The sequence below is a fragment of the Choloepus didactylus genome, chromosome 2 (assembly GCF_015220235.1).
Source record: "Choloepus didactylus isolate mChoDid1 chromosome 2, mChoDid1.pri, whole genome shotgun sequence".
Taxonomy (NCBI): Eukaryota; Metazoa; Chordata; class Mammalia; order Pilosa; family Megalonychidae; genus Choloepus; species Choloepus didactylus.
This window is the reverse complement of record NC_051308.1, coordinates 122,685,290-122,699,917: the sequence shown is the minus strand read 5'-3', so window position 1 is coordinate 122,699,917 and position 14,628 is coordinate 122,685,290. Positions and strand designations below refer to the sequence as shown.

At 43.5% G+C, this 14,628-nt stretch overlaps 1 long non-coding RNA gene across 2 annotated transcripts; it reads right to left on the bottom strand.

Annotated features, from left to right (window-relative positions):
• Positions 1-231: 231 nt before the first annotated feature.
• LOC119521059 lies at positions 232-14,387 on the bottom strand. Of its 2 annotated transcripts, none has more exons than XR_005214293.1 (4): positions 14,343-14,387; positions 14,095-14,196; positions 2,270-2,343; positions 232-434 (listed from the first exon to the last, which is right to left on the bottom strand). It is a non-coding gene; the product is annotated as an uncharacterized LOC119521059 (long non-coding RNA). The 2 variants fall into 2 exon arrangements; XR_005214292.1 differs by having other exon boundaries at positions 14,308-14,385.
• Between the last annotated feature and the right edge of the window lie 241 nt (positions 14,388-14,628).

The window sequence follows — 14,628 nt, the reverse complement described above, 5'->3', positions numbered from 1 at the left end:
TTTTTAAACTTGAAGGCTCTGGTCTTACAGATCTTTATCCTCTGTCCATCCCTACTTCCAATTTAATGGCAGCTATTTGAGGTCATCAGAAACAATAAATTTTGGAGGGAAAGCAACATCTTTAATTAGATTCTAACAGCTAAGCTGTCACTCATTGTCTAGAACAGAGCTTTTAATGGAACTTGGTTGGGACCACAGTTTTATTTGACTGTTTCTTTTGAGAGTCAGAATATTTGTCTTTTTTACCTTTAAGTTCCCAAAACACTGCTGGTCCATTTAGATGGCAGGCCAAAGGCAGAGAGCATGTCCCTTACCACTTCCGTAATGTCTTGAAGATCAGGTAGCTCTAGCTTGAATTTCTACTCTGCTGCCACGCATGGATTTTAGGGTTTTGTATTGATAGTCCCCACTCCTGGTACCAACTTATGTTTTACCTAGAAAAGAATAAATAAATCACTACCAAAAATAGATCTAAGAATTTAGTTACTCTAATACAAAAGAAATGTATTTCTCTTTCATGTAACCCTCTAGAGATTCAGGGATCCAATCTCTTTCCATTCTTTGAGTCTTATGAATCCACCATCCTTTGAATCTTGTCATTGTTTGGGGGGTTGAAGACAAAGATTATACCAATATACAATTATGAAAAGAAACAGAAGAAATATTTGGATGATGCCTGAAACAACTCTTGTACATCACCCAGCTAAAAGGAGTATCAGAAGCTATCATGAAAAAGAAGGGAAAACTTATTTTAAGATTTTGGAATCAGGTCAATACATCCAATCTAGATATATGTTGTAACTAATTGAAGAGTCACCAACCCTGTTAAGAGGCAGGGTTGGATAGTTATAGTCACTGTTGGCCTGAGAGCTTGAAAATCTTACTGGAGAGTCAGGTGGACACTCCCTGAGGCTATGTATGTCTTCATAAGCAAAGCACCCACACCAGCAAACAGTCTGACTGAGGGCCTCCTGTCCTAGACTTTTGCCTGTTAAGAGACTTTGCTAGAGCCATTCTGGGATCTACACAGCAGGAAAATAAATTTTACTAGATAGTCACAACTCAAAATTTTTAACTAATAGAATTTTGTGTGTATGGCAATGGGGCATCTTTTAAATAGAATACCCTTTTAAGGCTTCTCTCAACCCCCTGAGGTGAACCCTCAGCCCTGGGGAGATACCATGAGCTTTATACCAACCTGGATTCAGATATCCCCCATTTCCATATTGTGACTTTGGATAAATTACTTAATCTTTCTGACCTCAGGTTTGGTTTTGGTTGTTGTTTTTTATTTCAACTGCAGAATTAAGAGTAAAAACAAAACAAACAAACAAATGAAAAGCAAGCAAACAAAAAAAAAAACCCGCAACTAGCTCTTGTGAGGATTTGATATAATATCAAAAATGGCAGCTACAGGTATTTGAGGAGACTATGGTTAGGATGTCAGAACTTGGGTTAGAATTCAGACAGATCTGTATTTGGATCCTCATTCTACCGTTTGCTAGTTGCATGACTTCAGGCAAACTCTCTCCTTGACAGTTTCCTCATCTGTCGAATGGAGCTCTTAATATCTATCTCAGAGTGAGGTTGTGAACATTATACACAAAATGTTCCTAGCATTGCAATTGACACATAGTAGCCATTCAATCCAAGACTTTTGTTTTTGCTTTTGTTTTTCATTACCTTCATTTCTGATCAAGAATGCAACGTGTGCTCAACTGAAGTTTGTAAAATACAAGAAGTTATAAAGAAGAAGAGTTCTCACTATCTGGGATGAAACTGTCGGTATTATTTATCTTGATGCCTTTCATTCCAATCTTTCTTTTCTATTAGGCTATTAAATTTAAAAGCTGCAAAACATGGGGCACCCTTTGTCTCCACACAGACTGTTCCCCACTCTGTGTTATGAAAGGGAAGCCGGATATCTCTGCCAGGGTAAAAATAACTCTCCCACCAGAATCAAAGGGTCCAGTATAATAAATACTGAGTGTCAAGAGAAAAGAAGGTAGGCTTTCCTAAATTAGTCTGGATTTGCTGCCATCTTGTGAAGAGGAACCAAACCCTGAGGGAGTAGGGGGCACTGGGCAGATGGGCAGGGAGTGTCTGGGACTGTTGAAGAGGCTTTGGCCAATTTACAATCTCGCCTTGGGCTAGTTCTGTTGGAGGGAACATCTAGTGCTGATTCCAGTCAATAGGGTTTTCTAGTCCCAGAAAGATTGGGAGCTTTGGCAGAGATCACAAAGCAAGTGATGCAGGCAGAAACACTTACAAATTGCAACTTGGAAAGATGCAGAAATAAAACCCCAAACTCTGGATTCATGTAGTCTGACATTCCCAGTCAATCTACAACAAAGATAAAAAAATTTAAATCAGGCAGCTACCAGTCGGGATTTATTTCTTTCCCAATGGGTCATGTAGCATCGGCACTCAAGGAATATTTTTATAATAATCACTAATAATCTGATAACAGAATAACAGACAAATTTGTCATTTTTAATTTCTATACCTCCTCTAACGATTATCACTGCCTAGACATTTTGCATTAGTCTTTAAAATGTGAATTCACCTACAGCTATTCATTCTGCCTATTCTAATGCCTGTCAAACAAAGATGAAAGAAAGCTGTACCAAGACAAGTCTGAGATCTTCGCCTCAATCAGTAAAATCTTCTGTGGAACCTTGCAGCACTCAAGCAAGACAGATCTGAGCTTTTGATATGGTTAGAAAATGTGACCTACTTTAAAACCCAGCAGTACGTGTGTGAGGAAATGAAAGTGAATTGTTTTGCTGAAATCTGACACTAAAAATAGGGCACCGGATCCTTCCTCTGCTGGAAAAAAAAGGGGGGGGCATTAAAATGAGTGTGTGTCTGTATGTCTGGGAATATGTCTCCATAGCAACCATTGTCCCATCTCCCCTACCAACAGCATTACCCCTCTCCACAGAAAGAGGTCATCTGAAAGCCTTTGCCAGCACCCCTCCCAATCCCTTACTCCATGAAATCTAATTAAAGAGTGAAATGGATTTTAGCGATGGTTCTAGAGGCTAGGAGAAGTCCAAGATTGGGGATGGGGGCAGGGGGTGGCAGGACAGAGTGGGGAGCACTGGAGGGTGAGGCAGGGAGACCTGCCCTTCCACACTGGAGCAGCAGCACGCAACTCTTCTCATTTTTAAAAAGAGCCACAGCTCCCACACTGAGGAGCTGCAAGGGAGTGATAAACCTACCATGCAACGTTATTACTTTAATGGCTATAGGACTGGTTGAGCACTTTATTTCCACCAGGGCATTTTATTTTACATCTTCTTCCCTCTGCACAACATCCAGCTCTCCTCAGACACACCCCCCTGTATTAATGAACGTTGTCCCCATTTTCCTCCCCGTTCCTGCGAGGGGGAAAGAAAGCATTACTTTAGGTAATAGGTCTGTCCCTAGAGTAAGGTTCCCAGAGTCAGTCACACTTGTGAAGACCAACCCCTACCCTCTAAACCTCAAACACCCTTTTTTGTGTAGATTAGAAACCAGCAAAGGAGGGGAGGTGGGGGTAGAAGGGATGGAAAATGACACTGGGGGATGCTGAAGCTGATTTGCTCAAAAGGAGCTGCAGGTCTTTTTTTAGCATCTGCTGGAGACCTCCCTTCTTCCCTTCCAGCAGCCGCCTTCCCTCTGACCTCCTTCCTCCTTCCTTCCACCTTCCGTGTCCAGTCAGCAGCCGCCTCAAGCACCTCCCTCTCTCCCCCGCTCTCCTCATCCCTGCCCTTGGCTGTCTGGGCATCTGTTCCTCCTTCCTGCACTCAAGTGTCCTTTAGTCCAGGTTGGATGTCAGTCTGGCTTTGTGTTGCGTGGCGTCCCAGCTGGAGCAGAGCCGTCCTCACATGAGGATTCAGTCAGGTCTGGGCTTATCCTACTGACGAGAGGGAGGCGGGTGGCAGAAAGGCCTGTGGGGCCTCCTGGGGGAGTCGGTTACACCCGATCTTCAACCAGCTCAATGTTTCAGCAGCGGCAAGAGTGGCTGTATGGAGAGCGTGTGTCACTCAGAGTTGCCATCTGTCCCGATGGACTCCTGTCTTAGTGTGAGTGCAGGAGAAGGCGGCAAACACATAAAAAGCGAAAGGCATGCTTTCCCCCAGGAGAGGATGGCAGGACACAGTCGATTGGCTTGGGGCATCAGGGGGCTGCTTGGTGGGACTCGGCATCTGCAGGAGACGGTGCCACTGGGGCATCAGCAGAAGCTTCCACCTGCTGAAGCTGCAGGGGCCTCCGCATCCTTGGAAGAGACGACCCACCTCTCTGGCCAGCCAGCAGAGGCAGTGTCCACCCTTGATTATTGTCAGATATCCCTGCAGCCTCTTGGAAACAATCAGAGAAGACCCACAAGAAGGGGTTGCAATCAAGCCAGAGAAATTCTTTATGAATTTATTTATTTTTTGCCCATACCCAGGTGGTTTAGGGCACATAGCTTACCCACAGTATAATTACGAAAACTGATACTTGCTTAGTGCTTGCCCTGTGCTAGGAATTTTCCTAAGCATCATACATATACTAATTCATTTAGTCTTACAGTAGCCGATGGTGAGATATGAATATGTTCAAGTTCATAGAGCTAGAAAGTGGCAAAGCTGCGGTCTAATCCAGAGCCCACAGTCCTGCCTCTCGAAATGGGACCTGTTCATTCACTGAACAATACAAATCTCCAGTCTTCATCAAATCATCTTTAATTCTTTCTAAAGTGCTTAGGAATTTTTTTAATTGTATAAGGAATAACTGTTATGAAAGTAATACATGAACTTGGTTAGAAAATGCAAAAGGTACACAATGGTATTAAATGGAAAAGCAAAAAGTTTCCTGCTTCATTCTCCAAACCTCTCTTCTTCTCCCATATCTTACCATCCAAGGGCAACCATCTTCAAGAATTTAATTTTAATTCTTTTCACAGATAACATTATAATTATAAAGGCTATGCCTACATCACTTTCTTGATTTAACTACTTTATTCCATGTCTATTAACCCTTGCTGTGAATGATGAGAAATATAGCTCATTTAGACTATCTCACCATTTCCTGTCCTCTTCACATATTTTGCTAATTATATTGTTTTCCATTCTTCTGGTTCTTTTTGGTTATCATTATAAATTTAAATACTGTTCTTAAACTTTGAATTCTTGATCCTTCAATGTGGGTAGTAACTTGATTCCCTACCAAGTAGAGTGAAAAAAATAGCACCCCATTTTACTCTTCACCTCTCTTTGCCCCTCCCCCCCACTCCAACCTCCACTCCACCTCCCAATTTCTGTTTTCTGTCTTTATCTTCACAATGCTTAGGAATTTTTTAAAAATATCACTATAATTAAATAAATAACATCATTGCAGGCATGTTTAAATGAGAAAAAAAGCACCACTAAACTCAAACCATCCCAACATAACCCATTTTATTTATGTACAGTTTTCCAGTCCTTGTCCGTGTAAGCTCATATATCACATAGTGAGCATATAATTCCGTATTTTGCCTTTTTTTCTTAGTAAAACATTATACTATAAACATATTTTTTCTTAAAGTTATTTTCTTAATTAATTACTGCATAACATTCCTTCAAGTTGATTTTCCATAACTGACTTAGCCAGTCCCCTATTTGGACATTTAGATTGCTTCCAGCTTGCCACCGTTTACAAGGAAAAAAAATCTTTATTTCCATTTTTTCCTTTTATCAAATGCTTTGACTGTGTCCAGGCAGAGGAAAGCTGCTTAACCTGCAACTGGAACTATTCTGATAACCTTTGACCTACGCTCAAGATTTACTTAAAGGGTAGAAGTATATGAACTGGAAGAGTTTCATTAAGTCCTATTTTTTTCTGAAGGACTCAGAAGGAATGAAAGGGTGAATGAAATACCACTAACAATATCACTGCCATTGAGGTAGAAATGGTATAGGTAAAAGACTCAGCTGAGCAGCAGTCTTGCAGAGGCATTTTTAACTTGGTAACAGATGGTCTGTTGGTCAGAGCTCACAAAGGCGAGGGCTTCCTAACTGACAGACACAGGCTATGACCAAGGGTCACAATGACATGTGGATGTGGATGGGATGCGAATGATTCCATCTCCCCCAGCCTCTGCTATTTCATTTCCTTAGCCTTGGAGACAGGAGTTTAAAACTCTGAATCATCACAGACTGCATTTCCAACTCCATCTGGGCTCAGACCCTCTGGACTAGTGGGAAAACCTCAGAATCAGGTGTATGCTCAAACCAGTTGGGGTTCAGCTGAATCCTGGTGGATATGATCCTTCTCCCCAAATCCTAAAAGCTCGATCCCTAAGCCAGTCTAGAGAGGGAAGTGGGTCCCTAAAGCAAGGACAGGACTAGGGTGAGGCAAGCGAGGTTGCCTTTGGCCACAAAATTTAAGGAGGCACTCATACACAAAGTGCTGAACCTGCCTTGCACGACCATGAGGAATCACTGGATAATCAGATCCATATTATGGAAGTGGGTGGCCTGGTAAGTGAAATAGTGGGAGAAGAGATCAAATAGGTAAATTGTGAATTGAAAATATGACTTGGGGGTTCATCTTCTTGCTTAGATCTGTGGCTTCCAAACATCTTGATCAGTCTATCGGTATGAAAATTTTGAGCACTTCCTGTCAAAATGACTGTTAGTCACTGCTGCACTAGTATATTCTGTATATTAAAAACATATTCAAGGAAAGAAATTGAAGCAGATGAGGTAAAAAAGGAGTTCCATCCTGGAGTCACAAGCAAGGCTTGATCTCTGCCGCCCTTATCAAGCACCCTCCTTCAGACTGAATAACTAGTTGCACCTGGGTTCCCAACGTTGGCAGGTGACACAAATGGGCCACATGCACTCTAAAAGGAAGCAGTATTGGCAGGGGATTGCACCCCATGACCAGTTTGAAAGTGTGCTCCAATCAACTGCCACGGAGGGCTTGATCAACAAACAAAAAGGCAGGACAGCCACACCAAAACTTCAGCATGGACTGACACTTGTGTTTTTAAGCCTGCCGAGAGAAGTAACTGTCAACAGCTGTGCGTATTCACACTGCTGAGTGCATATTACACAATATTATCAGACATTCTCCTACACAGACCAGCAGTATTGGTCCATCAGGTGACTCACGAGGTTCCAACACAAGCCGCCAAAGAAAGGGAGCTATCAAGATTTGGATGATGAGAGAAATTGCAGCACTTGGTAACCGAGGACGACAGACGGGATATCTTTTCAGGCTGGATCAAGAAAAAGCTTTGACAGAATGAGACGTGATTTTCTTTTCTCTGAAGTGTTGCAGGTCTACAGATCTTGGTGCAATGTGTTCAGTATATGATACAATGCAATCCGTATTCCAAACATGAACAGCTGGGAAAGGAGTAAGAGGTGAAAAACGAGGAGGGAGCCAGGTTAAGTTCACACTTGAATAATAGATTCTCTTGGTAACAGAACTACAGAGAGAGCTAGGGCCTGCCCAGTTCTGGAGGTACTAAGGAACCCTTTCTTCAGCCTCTACCAGCTTCATTTTCCTCATTTGCTACCTTGAGTTTGCATCTCCCAGGATTAAGATCCTTCAAAGCTTTCTTGTTGTCTGAGAAGTGGCCTACAACATGGGTTATGTGCACACTGATCTATGGGGGTACAGAAAAAATTATTAGAATTTTCTTTAAAAATTATTTTACCTCATCTGCTTCAATTTATTTCCTTGAATATGTTTTTAATATACGGAATATACTAGTGCAGCAGTGACTAACAGTCATTTTGACAGGAAGTGCTCAAAATTTTCATACCGATAGACCAATCAAAATGTTTGGAAGCCACAGATCTAAGCAAGAAGATGAACTCCCAAGTCATATTTTCAATTCACAATTTACCTATTTGATCTCTTCTCCCACTATTTCACTTACCAGGCCACCCATTTCCATGATATGGATCTGATTATCCAGTGATTCCTCTTTTTTCATACTTGCTTACTTCTGAGTCTTTGGTGGAACACCAGCAAATGACGTCAACCTTTAGCTGAATATATTTAGCCTCCAACCACTTTACTAGCAGAAATTCCAGTCCTCTCCAGGATACCCCTTCCTTAATAAGCTTTTCAGGGGTAACCACCATGTTTGTAATTCTCAGTGAAACACAGCCTACTACTGCTGTCTGCCAGGGAAAGATGGTGACTCAGATGCAATCAGCTCTCATGGACAAACACTACAACTATTGCCTCCCCCACTCACAGTCAGGCATCTACCACTGCAGCTGTCCCCATCCCCCACTCCACCCCCACCCCCAGCTGCCACCACTGCTTGGTAAACTAGAGTCCATCAACATCATTAGAATTATTACTAGCTGCACACCCAGCCACATCACCCTTGGTGCCATGACCTTAGCAAAGCAAGGCAAAAATGACTCCCAGGAGGTACACTATGGTAGTCCAGGAGCACTCTCTGTTTCCCAAAGCAAAACTTCTGAAATCAAGGGTGCTGCATGCCTTCCCACAGCTTGTGCACTACCCAAAGGTGCCCAGGCAGGCAGTGAATCAAGCTTTCCATCTACTGACCTTTTTCCAAGGTTATCCCAAGGCAGATTGCATTTTCCAAAGATGGCAGCCATAATATCTCCTAACCTGCATGTTCTTCTGACAATATGATGTTGACATTCTTCTCATTGAGTGATGAGGTTTCTTGTCTCTTTAAACTTGGTTGGATCTTTGACTATTTCAATCAATAGACAATGGCAGAAATTATGGTATGTGACTTCTGAGGCTAGGTCATTAAAATGTCACGCATGTCTACGAGGATCTCCCCAGAAATATCTTCCTCATCCACAGCACCCAGCACAGTATGCACCATATACCAGCTTCGTGACTATGGGCAAGCTGCCCAAACTCTCAGAGCCTCAATTTCCTCATCCAGAGAATGGGGATAATATTGATGCCTACTTCATAGAACTATGGTGAGGATTGAGTAAGGTAAGTGCTTAGTGCAATGCCTGGCACATAGTAAGCACTCAATAAATGTTAGCTACTATAATCACTACCTGTCATTGGTGGCCAATAAATATTTGCCTATTGATTAATCAAATTGTGCTTCACACAGGCTGAAAAGTAGATGAACATCCAATGTGTATCAAACTGCATAGAAATTTCTTCATATCCTGTCTCTGTAATGTCTCCAGCCTCCAGTCTTGTTTGTATCAGTTGCCCTGCACACACCGCCACGCCACCTTCCCCCACCTGCCCCCTGCCCACTGCTGCAGTCTCCTCTGAAGCTTTCCTCACATTCTGTATTGCCTCTTGACCTTTCCTTTTGCAGTTCCCTCTACCTGGAAGAGTCCCTTCAATTCTTCATTCCCCCTTTAAGTTGACTGTTACTTGTTTTTCAGTTCTTGGCCTGGAGGCCATCCCTTTGGAAGCCTTTCCTGACCTCAGGACTAGATCAAGTGTCCCTCTCTGCTTACCCTTTTATGGCAGCAGCTCCCCACAAGGCACATTGCACGCTCAATTCTCTGGAAGCTCCTGGAGAGCAGGATTTATGTACAGCTCACCATTGTATTTCTAGAGGTTACAGGTCCAACCAAAAATAATCCCCCAATAACCACTTGTCGAACAAATGATTGCAAATGAATAGTAACCCTAAAACACTAAAGAAAGTTTACAAAATGTTCAGTACCACCACTTTAAGAAAACGGAGACCTGCAAAATGCATTTTGCAAAGATTTCCGTCAAAACAGATTCCAGTAAAATCTTGGCATTCGATAGCATAAGCTTCAGTTATCTGGAAAAATAGTTCGCTTGTAATGCTTTGCAGAAGATGGTAAGCGAAGAAGAGTGTTGCTCTCTATTTTTGTCATTGGCTTCTCAAATAGATAAGCTCTTGGGGAGTGGGGGAGGGAAGGAAGAAACCATGGAACTTCCACAGTGCCAGGGATAGCGCCTTGAAATACTTAGTTGCTCAATGAATATTTGATGACTTACAGAAATTTGGAGCTGAAAGGGACCTGATGACTGACTGAAGACTGCTTGATTGAAAACGGAGCCACTGGGGACCCTGGGGAGTGGCTCACAAAGCAGCTGCCACTGGGATCCAGAAGCAGGGAATACCTCTGCTGCTGCCTGAAGGGTCTGGCCCCAGGTGTCTGCCCTGAATGGCTTTCCAGAAACCCCAGGCAGTCCCTGCCAAGAATGCACTTTCTGATTTAACTGCTAAGGATTTCTTTATGGAACAAGGAAATAGCTGCAATAGTTTTTTCCAATTGTGATTAGTACAGCATCCTATAGTATTCCTTTCTAAGGAACGCACACCCCATTTAGGCTGAGAAAACACCCCAAATTTCCATTTTGATAAGATCCACCAGGGTGAGGCTAACAGCAATTTCTAACATAAACGGGGCCGCTCTAGATTCCAACAGAAGGGTTTCTGGCACCCAAGGCTCCACCTCGATTTGCGTGGCCAGAACCTGTTGGAGCACCACATTCCATAACCTGTGCTTCTCCATGTGTTGCCTGCCTGTTATCGGAAACCCCAAGACTATGACATAATGACAATAACTTTCATAATGGTGAGTGGGTCTCCTCCCTGCCTGGGAAAGCCTTCTAGACAGGATATGACATGCTGGTCTGGGAGACTTTGGGTTAAACTTTTTATGCCACCACTCAGGGTAATGTGGAGGTTAAGGTATTTCCACTCACAGACTATGCCATAGTTTGCAAACCTTCCTTAGCCCCCTGTACCGCCCATGAGTTCCCCCATTTACAGTCCTGACCATTGCAGTCTAGTACAGGTGATTCAAACCCACAATCAAGTTTTAGCACAATATTAAGAAATTTGGACCTACAAAAAACCAGAGTTGTCATGTTGCACAACTGCAGGGGGCACCATTCACACACAGCCCTTCTAGAGGCAACTTACAGTTGGCTGTCTCACATCGTTTCTTAGCTCTTTTGCCACAGATGTAAAATCTTTAATATTAGGTTCCTAGTTATCTCTCTCCTTCTATTCTACAACCCCTTCTCCTAGGCTCTGACCTTGGGAGTTGACATTTCTCCCTTTTAATAATAATACCTTACTCTCACTTATAGTTCACAAAGCACTACCAAGTATTTTATATCACATGAAACAATACTCTCATGAGGGGGGTAGGCAGTTATTATTGCCTTGTTTTACACATGAGGAAACCAAGTCTCAGAGAGGTTTGCTGACTTGCCAAGGGTCACTCAACTTGGAAAAAGCAGAGGTCCTTCCTTGCAGTTTATTGTTCATTCCATCAGAACAAACGAGCTTTAGGATATAAACAGAATTACCCAAGTAGTGCTACTGCTGGTTCTCAGTCAGCCTCGAAGTCTCCTACGTATTTTTGGTAGCTTAGGAAGAAGATTCATGTGTACCCATGAGCAAGCTCTTTCATCTGCCACATGACATCCTTCATTCTATTCCTCTCCTTCTCTGGTCCCAGCCCTGTTCCCTGCTGCCCACTCATGTATCTAAAAAGCCTCCCTGCTGTTCTGTGGCTGGTAACTCAGGCAGTGTCAGTGGAGCTTTCCCTCACTGCCAGAGATGCTGTTCTGGGTCACGTCAGCCGTTCTATGCACAGTGAGAAGGGCCCCTCCAGCCTCACTGGGTCTTGGTTTGTTCTGTGAAATGAAGGAATTGAAGTGGAAGCTTAGCAAATATTTGTTAACTGGGTAACTTTAAAATCATATGACTCTTTGAGATTCTTCTTTAAAAGAAGTAGGCAGTAGGAATTTAGAAATCTTTGCTATGCAAAGGGATTTTGCAATAACAGTTTTGCTGTGCTGATAAGATTTGATCTGAGGAGGGAGTAATGTCCTCGATCACACCCAAGCCAGGTGGAATCCCCTCTTTTTTGCAACTCATTTTCCTCTACTTCTTACTTAAGCCCAGTTCAGCCACCATTTTGGAGGAAAGTTGTGGGTGAGACCAGAGCCACAATGAGAGTTCAGAAAGGATGTTTCCAGAGGTTGTCATTTAGACCCTCCTTTTGGGGGGTGCTCAGACTCCGTAAAATGTGCGTGTAAACATGCACCCAATCATGTATTCACCATTCATTTATGTGGGTCTCTAACCCAGGGATTCTCAAATTTAAATGTGCATGAAATCACCTGGGGATCCTGAAAGAATGCAGATTCTGATTAAATAGGTCTGGGAGGGGCCTGAGGGTCTGCACTGCTAATAAGCTCCCAGGTGATGCTGGTGCCACTGCTCCTCCTACCATTTGAGGGCGAGGCTCCATCCCACATCCTCTGCCTGGCACCCAAACATAGCATCCACTGCCATGAGATCTAGGGATAACAGTGATTCAGGGAGCTCAGAATCTAGAGGAGGAGATAAATATACACACCAGTGGTTACATTACAAGTTCATGTTAATAAAGGTACATATAAATGTCTAAAGGCACAGGAGGGAAACAGGACTAAGTAGAGGAGCTAAAGAATTAAAAAAAAAAAAAAAAGGTTAGGCAAAAATTGGTGGATTTCTATCTAGGAAGCAAATGATACTGGCTTGGTTAGATTGTGTTTAGCACTTAGAGGGGTGATCTGCCTGGAAACAGTAGTAATTTTTACTCACCTTTGTCTTCTACCTAATGTAGTGTTGGCATATAAATTCTCCATAAATGCTATTGACTGAATTAATCAATTACTTATGTTTCATTTCATTCAAAACTTTAAAAACTTAATACATACAGGAGGTAAATAATTGATGCATCTAGATTCTCCTTGTTGGGAGGAAGGGAGAGCAACCTTCCAATCTGGTGAAGTATGGAATGGTTCATCTTTTCTTTGTTCGTCCCTGCCCCAAAACAGGATATGGTAAGGGTGAAGCTGGAGGGGGCCTCTGGGTCACATCATTTCATCCACCCCAAATGGAAAATTCGGCCAGGGGACTGTTAGGTCTTCCCGTTTCTCAGCAAAGTCTCTCTGCTGACCTTGCAACTGCAGAGAAGAAAGATGGCCTCAAGCCAGTGCTGCTTGGGTTCCTCCCCACGGATGAACTCGGGTAAAGCAAAGTCAGCCAGACCCCTCATGCCAAAGGAAGGAAGGGTTTCTGCGATGGCAATGCCAGCAGTAACATTTCCCAGAGGGCCAATCTAACTCAGAGGAAGCCAAACCTCAGGAGCACAGGCAGCCCCAAAGCTGAGCGTTCGGAGGGTGTGGCTAAGGCCAGGGAGGGACTGGTCCGGCAGCTGGAGGCCATTAAAATGTGGCAAAGCCTTGCTTCTTTGTTCTCAGGATCAATTTAAAGTGCTACCAGCCCATCGGGCATGGAGTTAAATTCCAGGAAATGGCAGGACTCTATAGAATAGCAAGACAGAATCCTGACTTTCTGTGGGGAGCCGCTTTCCGGGTTAAGGCCTAGTGGACACGCCGCGACCTGCTCCAGAGTAGCCCCCGCCCATCGTTTGAGCCAGGATGGCGCCCGTATCCTGCTTCCGCATATGACGCATGAGGCAGCGGTTGCTGCTAGCCTATTGTACACGCTTGCGTACTGCCAGCACATTGGTTGTAACTATTGTATATAAGAAATTACCCGGGCTAGCCTCGGGGAGACAGCCCACAGGGAGCCGTGCCTGACGGCCGCATAGAGGTTGTTCTCCCACGGGGTATAGGGCCTCGTGTGGAATATGTAACAGAGAAAATTTTCTTCCTGGCTCCAGTAAAAGGCTTGCATTCACTGCCATTGCGTACCTCAAGTGTCAGTTTGTCTGCGTCTCTCCCTCTTTCCCTCTGTTCTCCTTGCCGGCCGAGGACAGGACGCGCGGGACCGAGCGAGAAGGCGCCGGACAACTTTCAACAACAAGATGTCATTTTAAAAGCTATTTATCAAAATAACAGACCTTTAAAATTCATCCATAATCCCACCACCCTACCAAAGTCACTGTTTTCATTTTTTCATGTTCTCATCCATATCTAATACAATTTGTGTTGCTCTTTTTACTCCATCAGTCATGCCTGGATTTCTGTCTCCTTCCCACTTCTGAAGCTGGTTCTACCCAAGTTATTGCCAGTTTTAGTTTCTGGGGTTGGTGGAGAGAAGGGTGATTCTCCTTCCCACCTTGTCTCTTTGCTCACCACAACCCCAACACATACCTGAACTCCTTCCTGGTGTCCTCTTCTTTGTTGGTGATGGGCTTTCAGTCACGCACTCACTTTTCACTTGCTCACTCACTCCAGGTTTCTTGTCCACATCCACTGGAAAGAGAGCAACCAGGAGCAGAAATACCATTTTTTAGCCTTATGCCTCCTCCTATCTTGCTCTGACTGGAGGTGATCATTGCAAAAAGGTGAATAGGTGAAGTTTACCTTCTAGAACAGGAGCGCTACACATTTTGCTTTACCTTAACATGCCCTTCTTCTTTCCCTTCTTCTGCACTCTCTCTTCTCCCTTCCACTGATAACAGGTCTCAGAAACTTCACTTTAAACCAACTGACTAAGGTAAGGGTTTGAAGGATTTATAGTGTTTGTATACCAGCATAACACATTTCCCTTTTTTACATCTCTTAAAGTCTTAACACTATGACTGTGGCTTTCCAAGCAGAGACGTATGATTTCAGGAATTGGGAGCTCTTTCCAGCACCCTTTAAAATAGCAAGACCATGACGTGGGTCTTGGAGGCTTTTCTT